Genomic DNA, 27,753 nt, shown 5'->3' with positions numbered 1-27,753 from the left:
ACTTCATTAACAAATGAACAACAATGTAGAACAGAAGGAGATTCAAGACAAATTTATGTTACAAGACTCGGGAAGTGAAGAAGTTTTTATAACAGTATGTAAGGAGGAATCGTAGGGCTGGTGATCCATGTGCAGCGTTTTTTTATTAACAAATCGGAGACAGACAGGCAGGTTCAAAAACACGGCAGAACAATATCGAAGGGCAGGCAAAAATAAACGAAAAGGCAGGCAGAAGGTCAGGGCAGGCAGCAAACAATCAGAGGATCAAAGTACAAAACCAGAATCAGAATCGCAACAAGGAATCGCTCAGAATGACAGCAAAAGCTAGTCGAGACTTTGCACTGGGGGAAAGTTCAAGTTTGGTCTTTATAGTGTGGGAAATGGGAAACAGCTAGTGGTGTAATTATGGTGTAATTAGTGGCTTTATGGGAATGGCAGTCCAGAAGTGCCTAATATTCCAGCGAGGTTTCTCTGAGTTGCCAGTTGGGAGGCTGGGCAGGTGCGCCGACGGTGACATTATACAAGTAATGGTTTTAATTATGAATCATAATTTTAATAAATATTTATAATTATTTATAAATAAAATACATTGCTTTACCTTCACATCATGTAGCACATTTAACATTTTAGTATTTAATATTAACATTATTACAGTTCAGTATGAATTTACTGTATTGTATTAATATTTAAATTTCTATTTCCAAATATCACAGATGTTCAGGACAGATGTTCAGGACAGATGTTCAGGACTGGGTACAGGATTTATTTATAGTCACATAATGAAATATTATGTAAGATTGGAAATACATTAGTGAATATTAAAGTTCATCTTCACTCTGCTCTGTGTCCTGTGTGAAGTGTTCAGATGTTCACAGCTCCTAATTTATGATTATTAAGATTAGTTTATTAAGATTATTAAGACTCACGGGTCAGTCAGTGAATTTTTTTTTACATCAGGTTTAAACTCAGCAAGAAAGTTCCATTGAACAATGATGGATTTTAAATATTTTATACAGTTTTTTCATGTGTAACTCTCATTTATATATAGTTAATTTTTATTTGTTTATTTCTTATTGAATTAACTTTTTCATTAATACCTTGTTTGTTACCTTCAAATATTGCATTCTCACATGTTAAGCTCTGGAAAACTTTCCCCATCAAGTGGTAGGAAATAACTTAAGAACTCAGTAGAATATTAAAACATACCTGAAATGTGAAGGAGGTAAACTATCAGTGTTGTATCTGTGCGTATCTCAGTGTCTTTCAGATCCGTTCTGTGGTATCTGATGACCCAGCATTGATATTTATTCTCTTTTACTCGTCATGACATATTGCAAACCAGGACTGCCTACTTTCCCTACTTTACAAATCAGATTGGATGGAAATCTGAGGATGACTGATGAAATGAAGGACAGGACTTCAAGTTCAAGATAAAGTCACCTGCAAATGCACTTTGTGTTTAATTTAAAACATGGATATAGCCTCCTCAAGATAGGTTTGTAAATCTGCAGCACTGACAAAAGAATACAGTTAATTGATTTATGTCATGAATCTTCACTAATTAGTCCATCATATTGTCATGAAATGAAGTGAAAGACAGATGCAGGTGCAGTAAAATGTGTTTTACTTAGAGAGAAGCAGTTGAACATTACTTTGTGTCTATCACAGAAACACAGCGGTTTACATACACAACCTATTTTATGGGTGAACTGAAAATTAGATGAGAGTAATCAGAAAACATGAGGGAGACAGTTAATGACATACACATGATGATACAAGACATGAACTTAAATAATGTACAGGTAAGCAAAATATAAACACATGACAAAACAAGAACAAGAAAAATTTCTCTCAATTAAATCTGCATATGGATCCAAGCACTAGAGTCATGACAGCTTGGCAATCTTGTGAGCAGCATAAAACAAATTGTATAACTCTAACTCCTGCAGCACATACAGTACAGTACAATTTCTCTCCACACTTCGTGTCGAGTATAGGTATAGTATAGGTATAGTATAGTAATCGGTATAGTGAATAGAAATAATACAGAAACAATCGTATAATAAATATGATTTTTATTCTTATTATTTTTTAATCATTAATTAACGACTTTCATCTGGGTGCAAGACAAAAGACTGATGGTGCAGGTTTTCCTTATATCTTGATATACAGTGGATGAAGCAGTGCTAAAGGGAGCTCAGAGGGAGTGTGAGGTAAAGTTGGAAGCCCCACTCATGGCCACTCAGGGCAAGCTCAAGGGTGTAGTGTGTTATGATGAAGGAGAACAGAATTATTCCACAGTAATCCATTCCATGCATCCATTCCAACTTTTCTCTGCGGCAGACTGTTGAATTTCATGTATACCTTGAGTGACAGGTGTCTTGTCCAGTGATCGGACAGTGTTCCAATCACAAACTATAACAACCTCTTCTGGGTTGTGTGAATTACTTTTTGTGTTTTCGGATTTGTTAATGTGTTTTAAACTTCTCGGCCACCGTAGTTTGTTGTCCTTAAATACCACATAGTTGGCACCTCCTCTTAGTATGTCCAAATACTTCATGAAGCAGAATGCCTCAGGATCCTCACAGGGTTGGCTTCTTCTCAATGAAGGTCCAAAATCTTCATAACATGGAACACAACTTGAGCTGGTACAGTTTCTGGATACCTCTGGATGGGTAGAAAAAGAGAAGCAGTGGAGAGGAATTAGCATAGCTGCTGTTCATAATATTATCAAGCACTAGATGATAATGTGCATGCGATCAGATGTATTAGAGCACAAGATTATGTATGTGTATGACTAAAGAGATATGTCTGTAATTTACATTTAATCTGGGAGTGTGTTTCTGAGCCCTGAACACTATCAGCAAGACTATTCCAAAGTTTGAGAGCTAAATACGAAAATGCTCTACCACGTTTAGTAGACATTTAGTTTGATATTCTGGGAACTGGAACTTAACTTAGCTCTGACTTTGTTCTATGGAGCACCATGGACCTGAAGGACCGTTGTCTCATTTCACTCATTGTATTGCATCAGCTATAAATGGTTGAAATGACAATAAAAGCTTCTTGGCTTAACATGACTTGAATTGTAGTACTGTGCTTGTTGCATCTAGTGTTTATATTGATGCTGTTTAGCATTCCCCAGACATGTTAGTTTCAGTTGTTCACTTGTTCAGATTTGTCAGAATTCAGAAGATTCAGAAAGTTTATGCTTTTCTGTAAACCCCAGACTGCATGGTAGATTGGGTGTTTCAGCCTTCAAGTTCTGCCTTCTATCCTAATTGAACCCTTCCCTTTGGCAGCTTATAATGTCAGAAACTAGTTCTTAGGTACATTGTAAAGTATTACATCCCATTCATTACCATGCATTTTCAGTTACATCAATCAGCTCAAAAGAGCAACACTGAAAATAATTCCTGTGCACTCATATCCTTATCCATATACAAACTGACACTGTAGACACATAGGCAGATACTTTATTAATCCCCACTGGGGAAACTGGTTTGCATGAGCAGCCAAACATAGCCATATAATAGAAAGGATACAATATATAGAAATAGAGTGGATACACTGCATGAAAAGCCAGATTTTCGACACTGTGAATGCATGATGACCTCTGTAATCAAGAGCAGTACCCTAGGGAAGGGAACCCAACGCTGGGTCAGGGCTGAAGCTTTGTTTGTTCCTTTGATTGTGTATGTTGACTCTGTGTATGTTGGTGTCTATTGTCTGTCTGTCTGGTTAGCCAATCGCTTGGCTTTAATTTGTCCACTTTGCCTTCGGGGGCTCGCTTGGATGATTTCTCCTGAATTGAGTGTGGAATTATTAATTTTTTTTTTTCAAATTAGACAAATTAGGAGCTCAATGTGGGCAATGATTAGCAAGCAGCAGTCAGATTGCCACCACATTCTCTGGTGTTTGACTAGCTCCTGGAGGTGCTCTCATGTGCTGTAACTAAGCTTAGCTTATATTGGTCCTATGAAAGGTTAACATTGTCCGCTGTGGGCTTGACAATTGCTACTGCCTTCCACATCCATGCAGGCATCTCTCAATTTCGCAGACATCCATACTGTGATGTTGAGGCTGTGGAATAACCTATATTCTGCTTGCTTATTCTCCTCAGTCTCTTACGGAAGGCCTAAAATCCTGTAGGTTAAGCTGGTGCAGTGCTGCACACAATTGCAGTTTTGCAGGTGTACCAAGCTGACCTGCTAAAAGAGCTCATCTGTGGTCAGAAGGAATCCTAAGGGCCAAGGGCTAGGGTTTCCAAGGATGCCTTTTTTTCATTGTGGGCTGATCACTAATCCTGTGCGAACCAAATACATGCATCCTGAGAACCTGCACTGCACAGGATTAGTAACATGGCATGATTTCTCAATGAGTTTCTGATTTACTGCATTCATTGCAGAGTCACATAATTTTCATTAAAAGACAAAATTCAGAGTTCTGAAGACATTGGTATATTATATATATATATATATATATATATATATATATATATATATATATATATATATATATATATATATATATAAAAATACACTTAAATTGGTAAAGGAAGAAACCTTGAGAGGAACCGGACACAAGAGGGAACCCATCCTCATATGGGTGACACCGGGGGTGTGATTGTAATATACAGTCAGATAAATGTTGTAGTGATGTAAGGATCATGGACTTCGGATCTCCTTAGTGTAAGAAATTACAGAAATTGCACCCAAATTCCACTCCAAGGTACACATCTAAAAAGAGCTCATTCCTAAGAAGTATCATAAGGTAATACATTTAGGACTCCAAACGTATAAATGTGATTCAATTATAAATATGGGGACGGCGGCAGGACATTAGGGATCACCACAAACAAAGGGTCTACGTGACCGCGATTACCATTTGAAGTGACCACTTGGTTGATAATACCAAGCCAAGGTCTACGTGGCTGCGATTACCATTTAAAGGGACTATTTGACTGATAACAATTGTAACAATAACAAGACAAGATATACGTGACCGTGATTAACCTTTAAAGACATCTGGTTAGATAACAAGGTGTGACCCAGCCATTTGGGAGACACTCAGATCTTATGCTCAATACACCTTCAAAGTAGAATTTCATTTAAACTACAAAGAGGAAAACAGTATAAAATGTGTGAGCAGAATTTGCTCTGGGTTCGTGTTCTTTCTGACTCCGACGAACCCAAAGTATGCCATGTATTTTGTCACTGCTATTCTGGAATAAACTTCTTGTTCTTTATTAAGATCTTCAACATCATCGTCTTATTTTTACACTACGCTTTTTTTCTTACATTGGCGAGCCACCCAGCGACGGATTCCAAAAAAAAAAAAGTGGGGAAAGGTAAGAAAAGCAGTATTTTCTTCTTTTACACTGTTTTTTTTTTTTAAATTCAGGGAACCCCTTCGTTTAAAAGAACCTGGAAAAGAAATGTTATAGTGTAGAATAGAACATAGAGTATAGTTTACTGATCATAAGCAGGAGGAGTTGTTATTGTTAAGCCTATTCTGTACATTTCTGTTTAAGATTCTAACGAAACTGAATTAACCCGACGCAGTGTGGTGACAGAGTTGTATGTGAATCGTTGTTTCTAAAGTAACTGAAGCAAAGTGCTTAAGCTGATAGGTTTCTAAAGTAACTGAAACTTGTGTGTTTGTTATAATTCTGTTAAGATTCTAAAGTAACTGAATCAGCCCGAAGCAGTGTGGCAGTTTAATTATAGCTAAAAGTGTTTCTAAAGTAACTGAAACAGTGATAGTGTAAAGAGCCCGACGAACCGCGGCTCTGTAGAGTTTAAAGCAATAACCCGAGGTAGTGTGGTGTTGTCTGACAGACTGTAACAGTGTTTTAAACTTACGTTTTAAGTCCATGTACTGTGGTTAAGTAAACGGTTAGGCTTTAACGCAAAGAAACCCGACGTACTGTGGTTTTGTCCGACGTACTGTGACAGTGTTAAACTAACGTTTTAAGTCCAAAAGTGCTGTGGCTAAGAAGACTGTTTTAAAATATAACAAAAACCCGACGTACTGTGGTTTTGTCCGACGTACTGTGACTGTGTTACATTTTAAACTGTTTGTGAGTGTTAAGTGTTACTGTAGTTGACCTCGAGGCCAGACGGAGTGTGTCTGTGTCCGAAGCAGTGAGACCTTTGAGTTTAAAAGCCTCAGGGTTAGGGTTAGCATCGTATAAAGTCACTAGAAAGAATTTAAATGCATTAAAGGTTGAAAACGAGCAACTGCAATCTCGACTATATGTTGGGATAATCTCTAAAAGAGATTACCAGACTAGTGAGATAATCTGGAAGGAAGAAAAGATTAGGATGCAGAGTGAAATTGTACACCTTAGAACCAACAACAGCATGCTTAGTTCATCTGTGGAAACATTGTTCAAAGATTTAGAGGAAGCAAAGTCTGCTTGTCAATTCCTTTTAAAAAATGGCACAACTGAAATTAGCACCAGTAAGACATCTGTATGTGGAGTAATCAAGTTCCTGACATGTTAGACAGTGATGAGAACTCAAAGAGATTCTCAGTCAGTCAGGAGTCAACACTCTGACTGTACAGTTAAGTTCCCCATGGCTCCAGTTCACTTGACTACAACTATGCGTGCTAATGAAAAAGAGGAGGAACCAATGACCTCTACTATGGTCAGAGGGTTTAATCCCAATGAGTTAGAAGCTGTGATTAAAAGTATTGGTAAATTTGATCCTGCCAAAAAAGATCCATTAGATTTTCTTAAAATTCTGGAGCAATATGCAGACATTTACAAATTCACAGATGGTGATGCCTGTGTGCTGTTAATTGTGTGTTTGCCTGACACTTTGTCTGGAGCATTAAATCAGAAAGTCAAAACTAAAACTGCCAATAAGTTAGAGAGGAAGCAGGCACTGCTTGAAGTCCTAGGTGTGATGTCCATTAACTGGGATAAGATATATCTGATGTGCAAATGAGGAAAGGAGAGCACCCAGTAGCATTTTCAGAGCGATTATTGGAGGCATTCAAAACTTTCAGTGGCAATCCTGACATCACTCAGGACGATGCCAGTTTTAAATCGGCTTTGCTTAGCAAATGTGATCCACCCACCCGTTCTGCTGTGACAAGGTTTGTAACCCACTTATCTGAATATAAGGATATCATTGAAAAAATGACCCAATTTTACAACAATAACACCAATGCAAAGAAATCTCATGCTGTATCAGTGGTAGATGTTAAAAGCCCTACCAGAATAGTGGCCGCAAGGTGTCTTGGAAAAATGAGAACTACTCTGCTGGTGATCAGGAGGAAAGACCACCTCCTTTCAACCCTGATAACCACACAGTGTGTTATTCATGTGGCAAGGAGGGACATATTTCAAGAGAATGCAAATTTTCCCTTAAGAAAAGAGGCCCCAAAGGTGATCGGCATCAATTACGAGCCACAGTAAACAGGTTAAGCAAAGAGAATGAGAGACTGTGTTTTCATATGGAAAAACAAAACTCTCAAAACAAATCTTCTTCAGCATAGGATTCCCAGGCCTCCATAACACATGTAGCACCCCTGTTGAGAGACAGACACGGTAGACCAATTGTAAACGTTGCTGTTGGAGGCCGAAGCAATGATTGGTTGGTGGATTCTGGTGCTTCATTAACAATACTTCATTCAGATAATCCCCCACAGAATGGTAAAAACACACTGACACTAGAAGGTCTTGATGGAACGATTTCCCTAGCATCACAAACGGATAAAATGTCATTTCAAATAGGCAAAGATGAGTTTAAACACAAAGCATGGCTAAGCAGAACTGGTGATAGTCATAATGTCAGAGCTTAAAATACTGTGACCAAGCGTGGTTATGTTATTGACTATGGCAATAATTGTATCTGGCGTAACCCTCAGAGTGAAGACAAGGTTGTGGAAATTTCAGATGTGCATGCCGTACATGCAATCAGAAAGTCAGAAGATTATGATTTAGATACGCTGTTATCTGTTGATGATCCTGAGTTATCAGATGTTTTAAATCAAAACCGAAGTGTCTTTGCAAGATCAAAACATGATTCTGGCCGAATTGATACAAGTGTGATGGAAGTGGAGATTCAAGGAGGTGACCCACCCTCCCTTAGGCAGTACAATTTTCCAGATGAGGCAAACCCATGTATACAGCGTACTGTGGATTCTCTACTAGCACAAGGTGTTATTAGACCTTGCTTTTCTCCATCATTAGCCCCAATCTGGCCTGTTCGCAAACCAGATAATTCCTGGAGATTATGTATAGACTACCGGGAGCTGAATAAATGCATTCAGACTTGTGCACCTGTAGTGGCCTCCACACCAGATGTGTTAGCATCTCTCTTACCAGAGGCTAGTTATTACTCAGCTCTTTATGTGTCTAATGGGTTCTGGTCTATCCCATTACACCCAGAGTGTCAATACAAGTTTGCTTTTAAGTTCAAAAACACGGAGTATACATGGAATGTTCTTCTCCAAGGTTTTGTAAATTCTCCTACTCTCATTCACCAGTGCTTGGCTAAAATTCTTGAACGGTTTTCTAAACCTGAATGTTTGGTTCAGTATGTGGATGACATGTTGTTACAGACGCCCACCAGGGAAGAACATGTCATGTTATTGGCGGAATTGCTTCAAATCCTGAGAGAGGCATGACTCAAATTGAATCCAAAAAAAGCTCAGTTACTTAAACCAGAAGTCACTTATCTAGGCATAAAGATAAGCAAAGGAGGGCGTACACCTGACCCACACAAGGTGGAGACAATTCAGAGACTTCCGGTACCCGGATCAGTGACAGCTTTAAGGTAATTTCTAGGCATCGTAGGATTTTGTCGAGAATTCATTGAAGGCTTTGCGGATATTGCAAGACCTCTGAACACCTTACTTTCAGGGAATAAGAAGAAGAAGGATTCCTTGACTTGGGGGCCTGAACATCAGACAGCATTTGAAACCTTGAAGGCAGCATTAATTGATGCTCCAACTTTACGTAAACCTGATAGAACACAACTGTTTATTTTACAAACTGCTGCAACAGAGGAGGCAATTTCAGCTGTTCTCCTTCAAGAAGTGCAGGGAACATTGCGCCCCATTGCTTATGCATCTCGAGTACTTTCCCCAGTGGAAAAAACTTTTGATTTGTGTACCCGACATCTTCTGTCTGTTCACTGGGCAATGTCACATTTTGAGTACATATATGGTTTCAATCACGTCACTCTACATACCCCACATACACCACTGCAACTTCTTCTCAGTGGAAAGGTTAGGGGAGTGTCTAGTGCCAGACTAGGCAGGTGGACATTAGATTTAGGATCTAAGAATTTGACAACTGTGTACAAACCCAACTCAATGCTACCCCGAACACTCTTGTATGAAGGTACGCCACACACTTGTGAAAATGAACACACTCAGTCTCCTGGAAGTGTTTTTGAAGTGAAGGATATTAAAGGAGCTGTGGATGTGTATGTTGATGGTTCTAGATACTGGCGAGATAGACAGTACCATACTGGTTTTGCCATTCATTCTGATAGAGGAGATTTCCTGTATAAATGTCCGGCTCAGTTTTCAGCACAGAAAGCAGAAGTAACAGCGGTACTACAGACGTTAAATGTCATCCCTGATTCAGACTTGAATATCTATTCAGATTCGGCATTTGTAGTTAATTCTCTTATAGAGTATTTGCCAATTTGGCAGAAAAAAGGTTTTACTAGTGCGGATGGTCAACCTTTGGTGCATTGTGGCCCAATTCAAGCTTTGTGGTCAGCTGCTAAGAATAGTACACAAAAGATTGCATTGTTGAAAGTCAAAGCCCACCAAAAGAAAGGGACAGACAAGCATGGTGATGGAAATTTGTTGGTTGATGAGCTAGCAAAAAAGGCTGCTGTGGAAGGAACATCATTTTCAGATGTCACGGTACAAGAAGTAATTGCAACCATCAACATTAGAGACCCAGTTGATCTGAAAAGAGCTCAACAAAGTGACCCACTAATAACAGAAGCAATCAGAATCAAGAAAAATGAACAAAGGATTGTTGGGGGCCCATTTGCCCAGTATTATACACATTTGCTGGTACATGATGACATACTGTTGTATAAATGTAAAGACACTCCAGTGTGGGTTCCACCTACAGGATTGCGGACTGATATTTTGTATCATATCCACAATCGTGGGGACACTTAGGTGTAACAAAAGTAAACGACAGGATAGGAAATATGTTCTGGTGGCCAGGAATGGATAAGAATGTGAAAGATTACTGTGCAAATTGTTTAACATGTGCTCAAATTAACCCATCATCGGTTAAAAAGAAGAGCTCTTTAAGACCAACATGCCTTGCTGAAGGCCCATGGACAAATCTCCAGATTGATTATATTGGTCCTCTACCTGCAGCAAAAGGGGATATAGGTATATTCTAGTGGTTGTTGACACATTTAGCAAATGAATTGAGGCATTTCCTATCAAGTCTGACACAGCATCCAACACTGCAGGAGTACTGTGGGAGCAAATTTACTGTAGATTTGGCCTCCCTCTGAGTTTGGAAAGTGATAGAGGTACCCATTTTACTGGGAAAATTCATACGGATCTTGCAAAACTGCTTGGAATAAAGCATCGGCTTCATATAGCACACCACCCACAATCCTCAGGAGGAGTAGAGAGATCAAACCGAACACTAAAAACAGCTCTGAAGAAAATGGTGTTGGAGAACGGCCCCAATTGGGCTCAAAACCTTCCAAGTATACTAATGTCAGTAAGGGGAGTCATCCACAAAAGCACAGGTTATAGTCCCCATGAGTTGATGACAGGAAGGAAAATGAGGCTGCCTGAACATCTTTTCGTTGAAATCCCCAAACCAATGATTGAAGGGCGGACATCCGAAACATTTTTGAAGAATCTGTGTTGCTCTTTACCTGCCATGTGCAACCAAGCTGCACAGCAGATTGGACTCAGTCAAAGATACAACAAGAAGTATTATGATCAGGATGTACACAATCATAAATTTGAGTTTGGCGATGTAGTCATGGTAAAGAATTATCATCATGAGGGTCCCTGGACCGCTAATTGGGCAGGACCATACACAGTGATTGACAAATGTGGAGATACAGTCTACAAAGTCTGCCATAAAACTAAAAACAGACAACCAGTTAAGAAATGGTTCCACATTGATCAACGAAACCATACAAAGGTGCAGATGGCACTCTTACAGAGCCATTGCCAACACAAAGTTAAAACTGAATATCTTATTAGGACCAAGTTAAGAAAATGTGTCCTATACTGTGGGAAAAGAAAAGGGAGGGGTGCATTATTTTTTTTATGTGCCTTTGCATGTTTTTTTTTTTGTGTGCATTGTTTTTGTGTGTGCCTTTGCATGTTTTTGGTGTGTGTGCATTGTTTTTGTGTGCCTTTGCATGTTTTTTTTTTGTGTGCTTTATTTTTCAGAATTTCCTGACCAAAAGGAAAGATGTGGCGATTGGTCCAAGCAGTGGTCCTTCCAGTGATGATAATGATGCAAGAGTGTCCCGACCTGCAACCAGCTCCTCCTTCTGGCGTGATGACGAGACCATATGCAGGGGTGCTGATCAACAACCTCCAGTGGATCCACGTTCCAGTACTAGCCAATCTAACTGCGTGGTCTCCAGATTTGGATGAGCAATGCCGGGGAGAGAGTGTAACCGAAATGTACAAAGATCTTCTGACAACGGCCTTCCTGAGATACCACGGCGCTGTAGCTACCAGCTCATCCACAGAGCCGATGCTGGAGGGACATCCAAAAGAACACACGGAGGGTAGCTCTTCTAGACGGAAGTTGTTAGGATTTGTTGACGGTATGCTTGGAGCCACTGGAACGGGTTTGGGTATTTCCAATTGGATAAGTGCTCAGGAGCTTAGACAAAATGAACTCAAACTAAAAGCTCTCATCGGATAGCAGGTTCTGCAAACAGATGCCTACCTGCAAGAGGGACTAAGCGAAGAAAGGGAAACTGTCCAGGATGTACACACTATTGCATCCGCACTCTCAATCATAGCTCAACATACAAAAAAGGCATTCAATACTATGCAGAAACGGTTATACTGCTCACAGTTTGCCTCCATTAAGCATCAGGAAATCACCCAAATTCTGAATGAAGTATTGGCCGGAAAGGTCCCGCCTACTCTCTTTACTGAGGAGGTCTTTATGAAGTGGTTTGGACTGAAAGGCTGTTTTAACTCTGTTTTAACTTTGGACAATTTAAAGACTTTTATGGATAAATTGGGTAAATGCAAATTGCCTATCCCATACAGTTACATCATCCAAATGGCCAGGATTTCTTCTCATCCTATTCCTGCTGGATTTTATAGCCCTTTGGATTATGGTCCTTTAATGGAAGGTATACACTTGCCATTCACTCGCCGTGGAGGTGAGCCATCAAAATCCACCAACAGAGTTCCACCCATTCAGATCTTGAGGTGGTGGAATGAGACTGTGATCAATAAACCTAAGGACACTTCTTGGGCCTGCTCGGCCGGTAATAGTTTTGAGAGATTTGGTTGTTTTATGAGACAAATGTATGCTATGTTTTTGACTATTTCTGTACCAGTTTTTCAAAAAGATCAAATGTTTGAAAGGATCCTGAGTGTGGACAATCTGGGAATATTACAGGAAAATGTGTTAAAGGACAGAAGCAATCTACCCCAATTTATCACACAGTTACCATCAGGAGAATGGCGAGGATTGAACACAGAGTGTTGTGACAAAACTCCATTTGGTTTTATTTGTGAGTGTAATGCCTTGGAAAAACAACCATTATGTGGGGCACCCCAAACTAATTATGAGGCTTGTGAAATCAATCTAACGCATGTCCACAATAATTTTACAGAGTAATAGTTTCAAACAGGAAAACATGTGTCACCCCAACTCTTGATCACTTCTCTGTCTCTGTTAATCAGACACTTTGTCAGATTAACGATACCTCATTTTGTATAACACCAGATACAGCTTGGTCAATAGGACAGTATTACTTCCCATATGTGAATATCACCCAACAAACGCTGTCATTGAATCCAGAGGAACAACTAGGTTTTGTGGAAGATATACCACAATTTGATTTTATTTTATTTTGATAGTTACCAAAGTTGGATAATATTCTAATGTCGCTAATGCAGAGAAAAGATGACCATATTGTTAAAGCTCAACAAGGTCTTGTGGGAAAAGATAATGTCTTGACTAAACAAATGCATGGTGGTGATTTGGTTATTGCCTATTCTGATCTGATTTGGGATATAACTTTCAAAACTGCTGTTGTTGTATGCATCTTTCTCATTCTTTTATAACCTCTCTGATCAAACTTAACTCAAAGCTAGCTATATATCTGAATTGGGGGGGGTTTCACATACGTGATGATCCAGACCACTCATTAAAATAAGGCAGCCAGAAAACGATCTCTTTGCTTAGAGTTATTTATATGAACTCTCATTTACTTTACCCTCATTGCATATGATACCACAATACACATTACAATGTGACACAAGTCATTGAACAACATATCTTAGAAATTCCAACTGTAAAAAAAAAACAGTCTTATCTAGGGTAGATGTCCAGTTTAAGAGGCTCACAACACTGAAGACGAAAGCAAAAGGCTTCTTGCAAGGAATTGATAAGCTTATCCGTATTGTGTTGTCTTCTGAGTGCTTTACGGCATATCCATCACCACCTCCTCAAATAAGGTAGCTGCATTCTCCAATCACCGTTTTAATCCATTGTCCATGTTATACTTTTAAGTATGCAATGGGGGTGACACAAGAGGCCCTTCTATAAAATTGGGGTTATATGGTCATACTTTCTTGTCCTAGTGAGAACTCTGGCAGCTGCATTTTGGACTAACTGTAACCTATTTATTAAATAAGGTAGCTCAAATAAGGTAGCTGCATTCTCCAATCACCGTTTTAATCCATTGTCCATGTTATACTTTTAAGTATGCAATGGGGGTGACACAAGAGGCCCTTCTATAAATACAAAATTAACTCAATTACAAGTTTGTATTCATTAAGAGTACACTACAAACAGTGCCAGAGATATAACAGTCATTCATATAAAGTCAAAACATTGCAGTAAATATACTCACAATGGCAATAGAAACAACTGTTTCCCATTAAGAGGCCTTTCACTGAAGCCAACACAAACTCTGATAAACCTAGACTCGGGTGGAAGCCATTTTCTTTTCCTTTACTAGTCTATCCCCTTATAAACATTCGACATCAAGGTTGCCCCCTATAGGTAAGGAGTAGAACAACTAGTAACAGGCTAGACATTATGTTATGCTGTATGTGTACCATATTGAAACAGCAAATTGCAGATAATTCAATGATCAATGTGGGACGTTCCCGTTGGCTGTGATGGTTTCTGAATGTCTCTGCTCCAAACCCAAGTAATATTTTACATAGAACCAAATTTTAAGAAGAAAACCTATGATATGTTTGCCTTATGGAATGGAGCTAAAACCAGTGTGCATGAGGTGAAGTTCCGATGACGGGTAAGATTCTCTGAGGGCCGAAGGGGAATGACCTAAGGCAGGGCTTCGCCGACACTGGGCACCGGCCCAAAAAAATTGGGAGGTGTGATCTGTATTAAGGAAGTGATGTGATGCTTGAGGGCCAAAAGCATCAAAGGGGGGACTGTAAGAAATTACAGAAATTGCACCCAAATTCCACTCCAAGGTACACATCTAAAAAGAGCTCATTCCTAAGAAGTATAATAATATAATACGTTTAGGACTCTAAACGTATGAATGTGATTCAATTAAAAATATGGGGACGGCGGCAGGACATTAGGGATCACCACAAACAAAGGGTCTACGTGACCGCGATTACCATTTGAAGTGCCCACTTGGTTGATAACAATACCAAGCCAAGGTCTACGTGGCCGCGATTACCATTTAAAGGGACTATTTGACTGATAACAATTGTGACAATAACAAGACAAGGTATACGTGACAGTGATTAACCTTTAAAGACATCTGGTTAGATTACAAGGTGTGACCCAGCCATTTGGGAGACACTCAGATCTTACGCTCAATACACCTTCAAAGTAGAATCTCATTTAAACTACAAAGAGGAAAACAGTATAAAATGTGTGAGCAGAATTTGCTCTGGGTTCGTGTTCTTCCTGACTCCGACGAACCCAAAGTACGCCATGTATTTTGTCACTGTTATGCTGGAATAAACTTCTTGTTCTTTATTAAGATCTTCAACATCTTCGTCTTATTTTTACACTACGCATTTTTTTCTTATATAAGTATCACAGAGTCTAACTGGTGATGTCTCAGGATTCTTAGAGTCGGCCTCGGCTCAGTGGACGTCCAAAGGCTTCGTCCCACAGAGGACGTTGGGAGCTGGTACAATGTCTGGATGCCTCGGGATGGATACAAAGAGAGAAGCAGTGGAAAGGGATTAACATATCTGCTGTTCATAAAAATGTGCAGGTCTGATGTACTAGTGCATGATACTATAGGATGTATTATGTCTACGCCTGAATAAAGAGATGAGTTTTTAATCTACATTTAAACTGGGAAAGTGTGTCTGAGCCCCGAACACTATCAGGAAGACTATTCCAAAGTTTGGGAGCTAAATACGAGAACGCTCTACCACCTTTAGTAGACTTAGATATTCTGGGAACTACCAAAAGTCCTGAGTTTTGTGATCTCCGAGAGCGTGAAGGATTGTAACGTGTTAGAAGACTAGTTAGATACATGGGAGCTAAACCATTAAGAGCCTTGTACGTAAGTAGCAGCAGTTTTTAATCAGTTCTAAACTTAACAGGTAGCCAGTGTAGAGATGATAAAATTGGGGTTATATGGTCATACTTTCTTGTCCTAGTGAGAACTCTGGCAGCTGCATTTTGGACTAACTGTAACCTATTAATTAAAGATGCAGGACAACCACTTAGTAATGCATTACAATAGTCCAGTCTAGAGGTCATGAATGCATGAATTAGCTTCTCAGCATCAGATACAGACAGGATGTTTCTCAGCTTGGTGATATTTCTAAGGTGGAAGAAGGCTGTTTTGGTAGTATGTGCGATATGATTTTTAAAAGACAAGTTGCTGTATAATATTACACTGAGGTCTTTCACTGTCGAGCTACTGGTAACAGTACATCCCTCAAATTGGGAGTTAAAGTGTGAGAGTTTCTGTGCACTGGTTTTTGGACCTATGAGTAGTATTTCTGTCTTATCAGAGTTTAATAACAGAAAGTTGCAGCTCATCCAGTCTTTTATCTCTCTAAGGCATAGAGTTAATTTGGACACTGTGGCTATTTCATCTGGTTTTGATGAGATATATAACTGTGTGTCGTCAGCATAACAATGGAAACTAATCCCATGTCTTCTAATAATGTTCCCTAATGGAAGCATGTATATCGAGAAAAGCAGAGGTCCTAGAACTGATCCTTGAGGGACCCCATAATTAACTGGTAATAAACTGGAGGATTCACCATTTAATTCTACAAAATGGTATCGCTCTGACAGGTAGGATCTAAACCAGCTTAAAGCCTGACCATGAATACCTGTGTAATTTTGTAAGCGATCTAGAAGAATGTTGTGGTCTATTGTGTCAAATGCAGCACTAAGGTCAAGTAGAACTAATAGTGACATACAGTCTTGATCCGTCGTTTGTAACTTTAACAAGTGCAGTTTCTGTGCTATGATGGGGCCTGAAACCTGACTGAAACTCTTCAAGGATGTTGTTCTCCTGTAAGAAGGAGCTCAGTTGAACAGACACAACCTTTTCAAGTATTTTAGACATAAACGGAAGGTGTGAGATAGGTCTGTAATTTGATAGTTCATTAGGATCTAAGTTAGGTTTTTTGATGAGTGGCCTAATAACTGCCAACTTAAAAGACTTCGGGACGTAACCTAAAGATAACGAGGAGTTAATGATATTAAGAAGACACTCACCAGCTTTATGTAACACTTCTTTCAGTAGTTTAGTTGGGATGGGGTCTAGTGAACATGTTGTTGATTTAGCTGTAGTAATGTTTATCTAACTCTTCCTGTCCTGTACTTGTAAAGCTCTGTAAAGCCTTAGGTGAGATTGTGTCACTGGTTGCTCTCATATGTTGAGCGTCACCTATTTTATTCCTGATACTTTCAATTTTATCAGTGAAGAATCTCATAAAGTCCTCACTACTGAAATGTGATGGAATAGTGTGTTCAGATTTCTGTTTTTTTGTTAAACTAGCCATTGTGCTAAATAATAAAAAAACATATTAAAAAAAAAAATATGACATATTTGACTCATTGGAAAATAAATAGCTTGCACATCAAATACCTCCCCAAAAAGCGAGGTTTATTGGCCTGCAGTTAGAAATTAATTCATTCATTCATTTTCTACCGCTTATCCGAACTACCTCGCAGGGCACACACACTCTCATTCACTCACACACTCACACACACTACTGACAATTTTCCAGAGATGCCAATCAACCTACCATGCATATCTTTGGACTGGGGGGAGGAAACCGGAGTACCCGGAGGAAACCCCATTTACACATCCCTTCTGGATCGCTTCTCTCACTCTGTTCAGTCTCCCATGTTTTATGTCTGTTCAGCAGTCGCCTTTCGGGAAAATCCCTCATCCAATGATCGTTCTATAAGGTTCTATAAGGTTAGGTGTTGGAAGACCTATAACTTTTGCAGCAATATTGGACACCTTTGTGAGTTTGACCATATTTTTAACATAAAGCATGCAGAAAAAACAAGTTGAACAATACAGTAAAATTGACTGAATAATACTTTGATAAAGTAGCAATATTAAACAAGGAGCGACATTAAGTCCTTTGATTTTGCGAAAGACTTCTTTTCTGAATGTCAATAATGTGCTGAGTGAAGGTGAGTGTGTTATCCAGTGTCACTCCCAGATATTTGAAACTGTCCACTATTTCAACTGGTTGATTTTGAATGACAATAAGGTGCTGAGGTGTAGAGGGACTGACTATCGGCTCTTTTGTCTTGCTAACATTCAGATTCAGGTGGTTACCCTCACACCACTGATTGAAGTGCATAACAGTGGTGTGATAATCCATGACAGGGTTGTTGTCTCTAAGCAGGGAAAGAATGGCTGTGTCGTCAGAATATTTTAAATATTTTATGCTAGACCAAGGGCTGATATTGTCATTTGTGCAGAGTGTATACAAAAATGGGCTTAACACACAGCCCTGCGGTGCTCTGGTATTAATAGTAAGAGCAGAGGATGTAATTGAGCCCAGCCGTACTACTTGCTGCCTGTCGCTAAGGAAGTTTTTTTTTTTTTTTTACTCATCTCCTCATCTTTCTCCTCTTCCTCTGCCCCTGCCTCGCCTCATCCACAGCCTCGATGGTGGCTTCCTCGTTCTGAGGGATTCTGGAGTGCGACCAGAATCCCAGTGGTGTGGTCTTGTACTACTTCTGTCTACCCTGATACAAAGTTTTTTGGTGTATATGGCATGTTGCTTAAATAGGTTCAGTTTAAAAGTGTCCCAGGTTATGCAAATGTTTACAAAGTTTTTAAAGATGGCCTTTTCAATCCATTCATGAATCTGTTTCTTGGGTGTAGCTCGAACATCGTGACTCAGCACAACCTCAGCAAAGAATTCCCTCATGAACCGTCACTGACCGGCTTTTCCCTCAACGGTCTAAAATGAAGTTGTTAATTTTAAAGGCAGATTTTATGAAAACAGCGAGTAACTTTATTCTCTGCAGAGAGACTTATGTCACACACACACATAAGTGAGCATGTGAGAGAAAACTTCCTCTTCTTACAGCCTCATAATTAGCCTCATAGAGATGCCTGCGCCCCCAAACTCGAACTGAACCTTCTGTGATACCTTCAACGGCTGACCATTTTGTGATTAGGGAGTGTGTGTGTTTGTCTGTAGGAAAGGAGAAGCATTTTCATTAACATACACATTGTTATTTAAACATTATATATGGTTATGTAAAAACAAAACAACAAATCCGGACACAAGTCTGTGAGCTCCTTCAACACAGCAAAAGAACTGCAAAAAGATTGTATACAATAAATAAGCAACAAAACAAATTACACAATTTAAAGTCTAAACCTTTTTTATAACCCTTCATAGAAAAAAATTACTATGTTACTGCCAAAACTCTTTAGCATTGGTGAATTCATTAGGGGAATTTGTTCTTATCGTAATTTTAGGATTAATATTATTTTCCCCCACTACACAGGTTTGCATTTATATATTTCACAGCATAGTCATTTATATAGGCAGAGGGGATGTGAAGGATGTAGGTGTCAACTGCCAAACTGATTTCACATCAGTTATCTGCAGTTCTAGACAATAATCTGTGCTGCCTGCACATTCCCGTGAACCAGAAACTTCCTCAGCAGTTTTCAGTGCCATTAACTGACACAAATAATGCTTTTCATACAGTAAATTTTACACTTTACAAAACTACACAAAATATACACAAAAGTTATATAGCATTACAGCAGTATTCTCTTTATATAGTAACAGTTAAAATATTTCTTATGAGTCTCGACTTAAACATTAATTAAGTACTCCAGTGATAAGAAAACTTTGCAGTGGATACAAATAATGAATTTGTCCATTTAAGAGTTCAGTACCTTTCTCCATTTTTCTGTCCCTGCTAGTGAGCGCTGCAGCAGTCTTAAACCAAGGCTATATAATTAGTTTGTCTAGAGGTCAGTTCATGAAAAGCATTCCAAATGAGGGGCCGGAGAGATCGGTCTTTTTATTTTATAGACTCTTACTAATTATTTGTGGATCTTTCTTAATTAATTATGGATTTCATTTTATGTTCATGGAACTTGTGTTATTACCAGATTCTGCAACAGAAATACTCACAATAACCTTCACGACAGTCCACACTGTCTGCCTGAATGTGTGCAAACGTGTAAACAATGCAAGACAAAGAGCAGTTCAAAAACCCTTATGAAGAAAATTATAACAAGGTCCGTGACATCGCCCGGTATGGCGCAACCGGGGCCCCACCCTGGAGCCAGGCCCAGGGTTGGGGCTCGCATGCGAGCGCCTGGTGGCCGGGTCTTACCCCATGGGGCCCGGCCGGGCTCAGCCCGAAGGAGCGACGTGTTGCCGATCTCCTGTGGGCCCACCACCTGCAAGAGAAACCGTAAGGGGCTGGTGCAATGTGGATTGGGTGGCAGTCGAAGGTGGGAGCCTCGGCGACCCAATCTCCGGACACGGAATCTGACTCTAGGGACATGGAATGTCACCTCGCTGGGGGGGAAGGAGCCTGAGCTGGTGCGGGAGGTAGAGAGATACCGACTAGAGATGGTTGGGCTCGCCTCCACGCACAGCTTGGGCTCTGGAACCCAACTCCTCGAGAGAGGCTGGACTCTCTACTACTCTGGAGTTGCCCGCGGTGAGAGGCGGCGGGCTGGTGTGGGCTTGCTCATAGCCCCCCAGCTCAGCAGCCATGTGTTGGAGTTCACCCCGGTGAACGAGAGCGTCGTTTCCCTGCGCCTTCGGGTTGGGGAGAGGTCTTTCACTGTTATTTGTGCTTATGGGCCAAATGGCAGTGTAGAGTACCCGACCTTCTTGGCGTCTCTGGGAGGGGTGCTAGAAAGTGCCCCGACTGGGGGACTTCAACGCTCACGTGGGCAGCAACAGTGACACCTGGAGGGGCGTGATTGGGAGGAACGGCCCCCCCAAACTGAACCCGAGTGGTCTTCTGTTATTGGACTTCTGTGCTAGTCACAGTTTGTCCATAACAAACACCATGTTCAAGCATAAGGGTGTCCATCAGTACACATGGCACCAGGACACCCTAGGTCGGAAGTTGATGATCGACTTTGTGGTTGTTTCATCTGACCTCCGGCCGTATGTCTTGGACACTCGGGTAAAGAGAGGGGCGGAGCTGTCAACTGATCACCACCTGGTGGTGAGTTGGGTCCGATGGCAGGGGAGGAAGTTGGACAGACTTGGCAGACCCAAACGTACTGTGAGGAAATCCGTTGGGAACGTTTGGCAGAGTCTCCTGTCAAAGAGATCTTCAACTCTCACCTCCGGCAGAGCTTCAACCAGATCCCGAGGGAGGTTGGAGACATTGAGTCCGAGTGGACCATGTTCTCCACCTCCATTGTTGATGCAGCCGCACGGAGCTGTGGCCGTAAGGTCTCCGGTGCCTGTCGTGGCGGCAATCCCCGAACCCGGTGGTGGACCCCGGAAATAAGGGATGCCATCAAGCTGAAGAAGGAGTCCTATCGAGCCTGGTTGGCTCGGGGGACTCCGGAGGCAGCTGATATTTACCGGAGGGCCAAGCGAGCTTCAGCCCGGGTAGTTGCAGAGGCAAAAACTCAGGTCTGGGAGGAGTTCGGTGAGGCCATGGAGAAGGACTATCGGTTGGCCTCGAAGAAATTCTGGCAAACCGTCCGGCATCTCAGGTTGGCCTCGAAGAAATTCTGGCAAACCGTCCGGCATCTCAGGAGGGGGAAGCAGTGCCCTGCTCACATTGTTTACAGTGGGAGTGGGAATCTGCTGACTTCGACTGGTGACATCCTCGGACAGTGGAAGGAGTACTTCGAGGATCTCCTCAACCCCACCACATGTCTTCCATTGAGGAAGCAGAGGCGGAGGGCTCGGTTGTGGACTTGTCGATCCCCCAAGCTGATGTCACTGAGGTAGTTGAGAAGCTCCTCAGTGGCAAGGCACCGGGGGTGGATGAGATCCGCCCTGAGTACCTTAAATCTCTGCATGTTGTGGGGCTGTCTTGGCTGACACGCCTCTGCAACATCACGTGGCGGTTGGGGACAGTGCCTCTGGACTGGCAGACTGGGGTGGTGGTCCCTCTGTTTAAGAAGGGGGACCGGAGGGTGTGTTCCAACTATAGGGGGATCACACTCCTCAGCCTCCCCGGAAAAGTCTATGCCAGGGTACTGGAGAGGAGAATTCGGCCGATAGTCGAACCTTGGATTCAGGAGGAACAATGCGGGTTTCGTCCTGGTCGTGGAACACTGGACCATCTCTATACCCTCACTAGGTTGCTGGAGGGTTCATGGGACTTTGCCCAACCAGTCCACATGTGTTTTGTGGATCTGGAGAAGGCATTTGACTGTGTCCCTCGTGGTGACCTGTGGGGGGTGCTCTGGGAGTATGGGGTCCGGGGCCCTCTGTTAAGGGCTGTCCGGTCCCTATATGACAGGAGCAGGAGTTTGGTTCGCATTTCCGGGTGTAAGTCAGACCTGTTCCCGGTGCATGTTGGACTCCGGCAGGGCTGCCCTTTGTCACCGGTCCTGTTCATTATTTATATGGACAGGATTTCTAGGCGCAGTCGGGGGCCGGAGGGAGTCAGGTTTGGGGACCGCAGGATTTCGTCTCTGCTTTTTGCAGATGATGTTGTCCTGTTGGCTTCTTCAAATCAGGACCTTCAGCATGCACTGGGACGGTTTGCAGCCGAGTGTGAAGCGGCGGGGATGAGATGATTCTCATCCCCGCCGCTTCACACTCGGCTGCAAACCGTCCCAGTGCATGCTGAAGGTCCTGATTTGCACCTCCATGTCCGAGGCCATGGTTCTCAGCCGGAAAAGAGTGGCTTGCCCTCTTCAGGTTGGTGGAGAGTTCCTGCCTCAAGTGGAGCAGTTTAAGTATCTTGGGGTCCTGTTCACGAGTGAGGGAAGGATGGAGCGGGAGATCGACAGGTGGATCGGTGTATCTTCTGCAGTGATGCGGTCGATATACCGATCTGTTGTGGTGAAGAAAGAGCTGAGCCGCAAGGCGAAGCTCTCTATTTACCAGTCGATCTACGTTCCTACCCTCACCTATGGCCATGAGCTTTGGGTCATGACCGAAAGGACAAGATCCCGGATACAAGCGGCTGAAATGAGTTTCCTCCGCAGGGTGGCTGGGCGCACCCTTAGAGATAGGGTGAGGAGCTCAGTCACTCGGGAGGAGCTCAGAGTAGAGCCGCTGCTCCTCCACATTGAGAGGGGTCAGCTGAGGTGGCTCGGGCATCTGTTTCGGATGCCTCCTGGACGCCTCCCTGGGGAGGTGTTCCGGGCATGTCCAACCGGGAGGAGGCCCCGGGGAAGACCTAGGACACGCTGGAGGGACTATGTCTCTTGGCTGGCCTGGGAACGCCTCGGTATTCCTCCGGAAGAGCTGGAGGAAGTGTCTGGGGAGAGGGAAGTCTGGGCATCCCTGCTTAGACTGCTGCCCCCTCGACCCGGCCCTGGATAAGCGGTAGAAAATGGATGGATGGATGGATGGAGATGACAGTGCAAGACAGTGTAATAGGACAATACACTACACTGCAATAATATACAAAGAGCAGCACCATTTTCACCATGTTAAATGTTGAGAAACGATTCAATGTAGCTGAAATAGGAAGGTAAACTTTGTCTAAAACCTGTGGTTTTATTTTAACTCTGTGACCTTCAGAGACTATCCTTTACGTGATAAACTGAGCTGATTATTCGTCTTCTTTTAGGCAAAATGGTTTATGCAAATCATTTAATCCCTTTTCTCTGCATTCCACTGACTTCAAAGAATTCAGCCAAATAATTAAAATGTGAACTATACAGCAAAGGTACTGTTTCCATTCAGTGCACAAGGAGATTTACATTAACATTTACTCCATTTGGAAGATGACCTTTTTCAGAGTGACTGAAGCAGAGTGAAGTCTCTATTGATGAAAACATGGATACTGGTTCACAAGTTCACCATGAGGGTATTTCTGTTGCATCTTTCAGAAATGTAACAATGGCTCACTCAGATTCAGCTTACACAGAATGTCCAACATGGTTGAGGTGATTTAGAGAGATGTGATGAAAAGATAAAGTCATAATAATTTCTGTATTATGGTCACTGTTTGACCTTGTTGAATGTTTTAGCAGATTACACACACAGAGACATGAGTTTCCAGATGTTAGACTCCAAGATTGGGCAGTTAGAACAAACACCCCAGATAATTACATTTGGGCCACATGTGGGTATTATCTGGCACATATGGCCTAGATGTGGCTTGGCTATACAGATATGGGCCAAATTGTGGCCATATTTGTTTTGCCATAACTTTAAAATCGGCAGGAAATGCTCTCTTGGTTCACAACTTATTTTGAGGTATATGGCCCAGATAACAATTAACACATGAGAACCATATGTGGTTGAGCTATGGCACACAGTGAGAAACACGGACTTGTGGTAAACCTTTGGCTTATACGTGGAAAAACACAGGAATCCTGAAATCAAGTGCGGCAGACATCCTCCGTCCCAGACCTCAGGTTGCTATGCAGCTTCACTCCTATTGGTGGAGTGAGACTACGGCACGAATGTGACTGTGTCCTCATATTCACAGATTGGAGTTTCCCAAGTCAATAACTCCTGAGCTAAACGCTGTTACTACACAAATAACACCTCTTTTCTATCGTAGTAATGTAGAGAGGCAGCTACAACCCAATTTTCCTCAAAATCAGCTTTCCTCCGCGGTGGACAAAATACAGTACATGTCTATGTGCGAACCAAGGGACCGTCTGCAAAGGGACCGTCTGTCAACTTGGGAGGAATGTCTTTTTGTACAATTTTTATGTTTTTTTTTATATAAAAATATTTCCCCCAAGTAAGTGTTGTAGTATAACTATCAGGACATCAGTGATGTGTGAGCTGAATTTGGTGACAGTACAGTATTCGCTTTTCGGGATTTGAACTCTTATGCACTGAAAGTCATGCATGTCTTTTTTAAAGCAGAATACATCCAGTGTAAATTTTAACCAGTTGGTGAAAAAGTATTCTAAAAATATATTCTAAAAACAAAATCTAAATAATTTGTCATAAGAAATTATGGTATTATTATGGCCAATATATTGAAAAATACAATTTGCAATTCCTTTCAAAAATATACTGGAAAAATTTTTTTGGTCAATCAGAGGTGGTTAATTATTGCAATTAAAATATTAAAGAAGGAAATTTATATTAAATGATTTTTCCCCCATTATCCTCCAGCTCTAACTTCCATATTGTATTGCTGCTAGCATTATTTAAATTCATCTTTATTGCAGAGACCGAGAGGGGGGTAGGAGGGAGCGAATGAAGAAACACGAGGCCCAACAAAACACTGCCGACCCTCATTAGGCACATCACAACTCAATTTCCCAATTTAAGTTCTCTGTACAAGTTAATTGTGATTGTGACTGTGATTTTTATTACTCTGAGTTGAATACATTCTTAAATGTATTCTTATGTTTACTCTTAAAGCTGTAATTATTTAAACACTTGTTTTGAAGTAAATTGTTTTGAGTACATTTGTTGTTGAGTGTTTCATTTACCTTTAAGTTAATAAGACTTTTACATATTGTGTATATGTGTGGCACATATGGGCCAATAGATTTTAACAGACCTCAACCATACTAAAATTGCATATAAGGCTCATATTTGGGCCACATTAAATTGTATTATTTGTCTCATGTTTGGTGGAGTTATGGCACTCTTTGGTTCAGTTCTTTCAAAGAAGAGGTGTGCCATATTTGGGCCACATAAAATTACATTTGGCTCATGCTTGGTAAACTTATGGCTCTGCTTTGGTTCATTTTTGGCAAAGGGGATGTGGGCCATATCTGGGCCGACAAACACAGACTAATCTGGGCCATAGCTCAGCTGTTCATCTGGCCCAAATCTGGGCCAAAAGAAATTTGCTGACTGGGACTCTGCACTGTATGAATGTTAATCAATAAATATATAAATTAGTTATAATTATGAATTATTCATAATTTAGAATGGTTCTCAGTCGGTTCTCTACTGACACCCAGTACACATAGAAACACAAAAACACACACACACACACACACACACACACACACACACACACACACACACACACACACACACACTAATCAATAAAGTTAATAAATTGTTAATAATTTATTAACAATTAATTAGGCCATTAATTAATTAAAAAGGTTTGTCTTTTAAGTGGCTTACTAGCACCCCCGTTTGTCTAAAATGTGGGGTTTCATCTACCTACAGTCCCCAAATGGGTCAGTAACAACATAAAATAGTCCACTGATATTTACCCACTTGATACACTTTCCCACCGTGCATTGTTTTCTGGGAGGCACCGTATAGTGATACAAAAACGTGCGAGGGCCACCATCACTGCTTGCAGATATATTTATTACTGTTTTCTTTTATTTTAAAAGCTCTTTGTTTTCTTCACCTCAAATATTTTGCCAGCAGAACATGCCCTTTAATGTCTTAATTCTGTATCAAACACACTGAGCTGCTGCTGTTAAAAAGAAATTTCATTATCTGGCCTTACTGCTTCTCCTTAAGTGAAGTATAAGTGTAATGGCCTTTTGGAGGACATGTGGGATCTTTGTATATATCAGCACAATGTACACATGCTCATCACACTAAAAACTCCATGAATACTTCAAACAATATGGTAAAAGTTTGCTGGTTTACTTCGATAGTTCATATTAATAGGTTATATGACTTTGACACCTCTATAGTCTGTGTGTAAGGAACTCAATGACTAAAGGAACCCAAGAAAGCATTTCTAAACTCTGTATCATTTTGATTTTTGCAGGAGATATTACCAAGGGTACTATACGAGATGGCCCAGTGGTCAGAGGGAGTAATACATGTAATACATATGACTTCCTCATACTACACAGCTCTTCTCTTGGCACCCTGTCATACACTTTCTCCAAGTCTACAAACACACAGTGCAACTCCCTCTGACCATCCCTATACTTCTCCATCAACATTCTCAGAGCAAAAATTGCATCTGTTGTGCTCTTTCTGGGCATGAAGCCATACTGCTGCTCACAAATTTCCACCACCTTCCTTAACCTAGCTTCCACTACTCTTTCCCACAGCTTCATTATGGCTCACTAACTTTATCCCCCTATAGTTGCTGCAACTCTGCACGTCACCCTTATTCTTAAAGATCAGCACTAACACACTCCTTCTCCATTCCTCAGGCATCCTCTCACTTTCTAAAACCCTGTTGAACAAACTAGTTAAAAATCCCACTGCTGCCTCTCCTAGACACTTCCAGACCTCTACAGGGATGTCGTCAGGACCAACTGCCTTTCCACTTTTCATCCTCTTCAAAGCCTTCCTGACTTCATCCTTTCTAATTTTATCTACTTCCTATTCCACAAACTTCACCCATTCTACTCTTTTTCCATCTCATTTTCCTCATTCATCAGCTCCTCAATTTATTCCTTCCATCTCCTCTGTACACTCTCCTCACTTGTGAGCACCATTCCATCTCTATCCTTAATAATTCTAACTTTCTGCACATCCTTCCCATCTCGATCCCTCTGCCTAGCTAACCTGTACAAGTCCTTCTCTCCTACATAAAAAGCATAAACAGCATAAAAAGCATCTTTGTTCTTGGAAACAGTTCCTTTTCAGCTGAACACACATGCCTGGCATTTCCAAGGCATTTCCAAGCACACAGGTCCGTATTTCATGTACTGAGTCATTCCTGTGTTGGGGTGTGTACATTACACACCCCAACACAGGATTACCTGAATCACCTCAGTTCATTTGCATATGAACAGTGCGGTCAGAGGGAGGCGGGAACACATTAGCTATAATTAGGCAAAACAGGAGAAACCGGACCACTCCATACTTTCTTACAAATTACATAAAAACAGATTATTTGTTTTTGACTTGGATTGGTTTATTTAAAAGTAGACATTTCAAGCTTTCTATGCATATGTTTATCTTGTATTTGAGGCAAGTATTCACTGAGATTCGTGTTGTTTTATTTATGTGTCTGTGAAGAGTGGTGACCGAGACCGAGATGGCAGA

The sequence above is a fragment of the Tachysurus fulvidraco genome, chromosome 16, assembly GCF_022655615.1.
Source record: "Tachysurus fulvidraco isolate hzauxx_2018 chromosome 16, HZAU_PFXX_2.0, whole genome shotgun sequence".
NCBI lineage: Eukaryota > Metazoa > Chordata > Actinopteri > Siluriformes > Bagridae > Tachysurus > Tachysurus fulvidraco.
The sequence above is the reverse complement of the archived record's forward strand: the minus strand, read 5'-3'. Positions refer to the sequence as shown.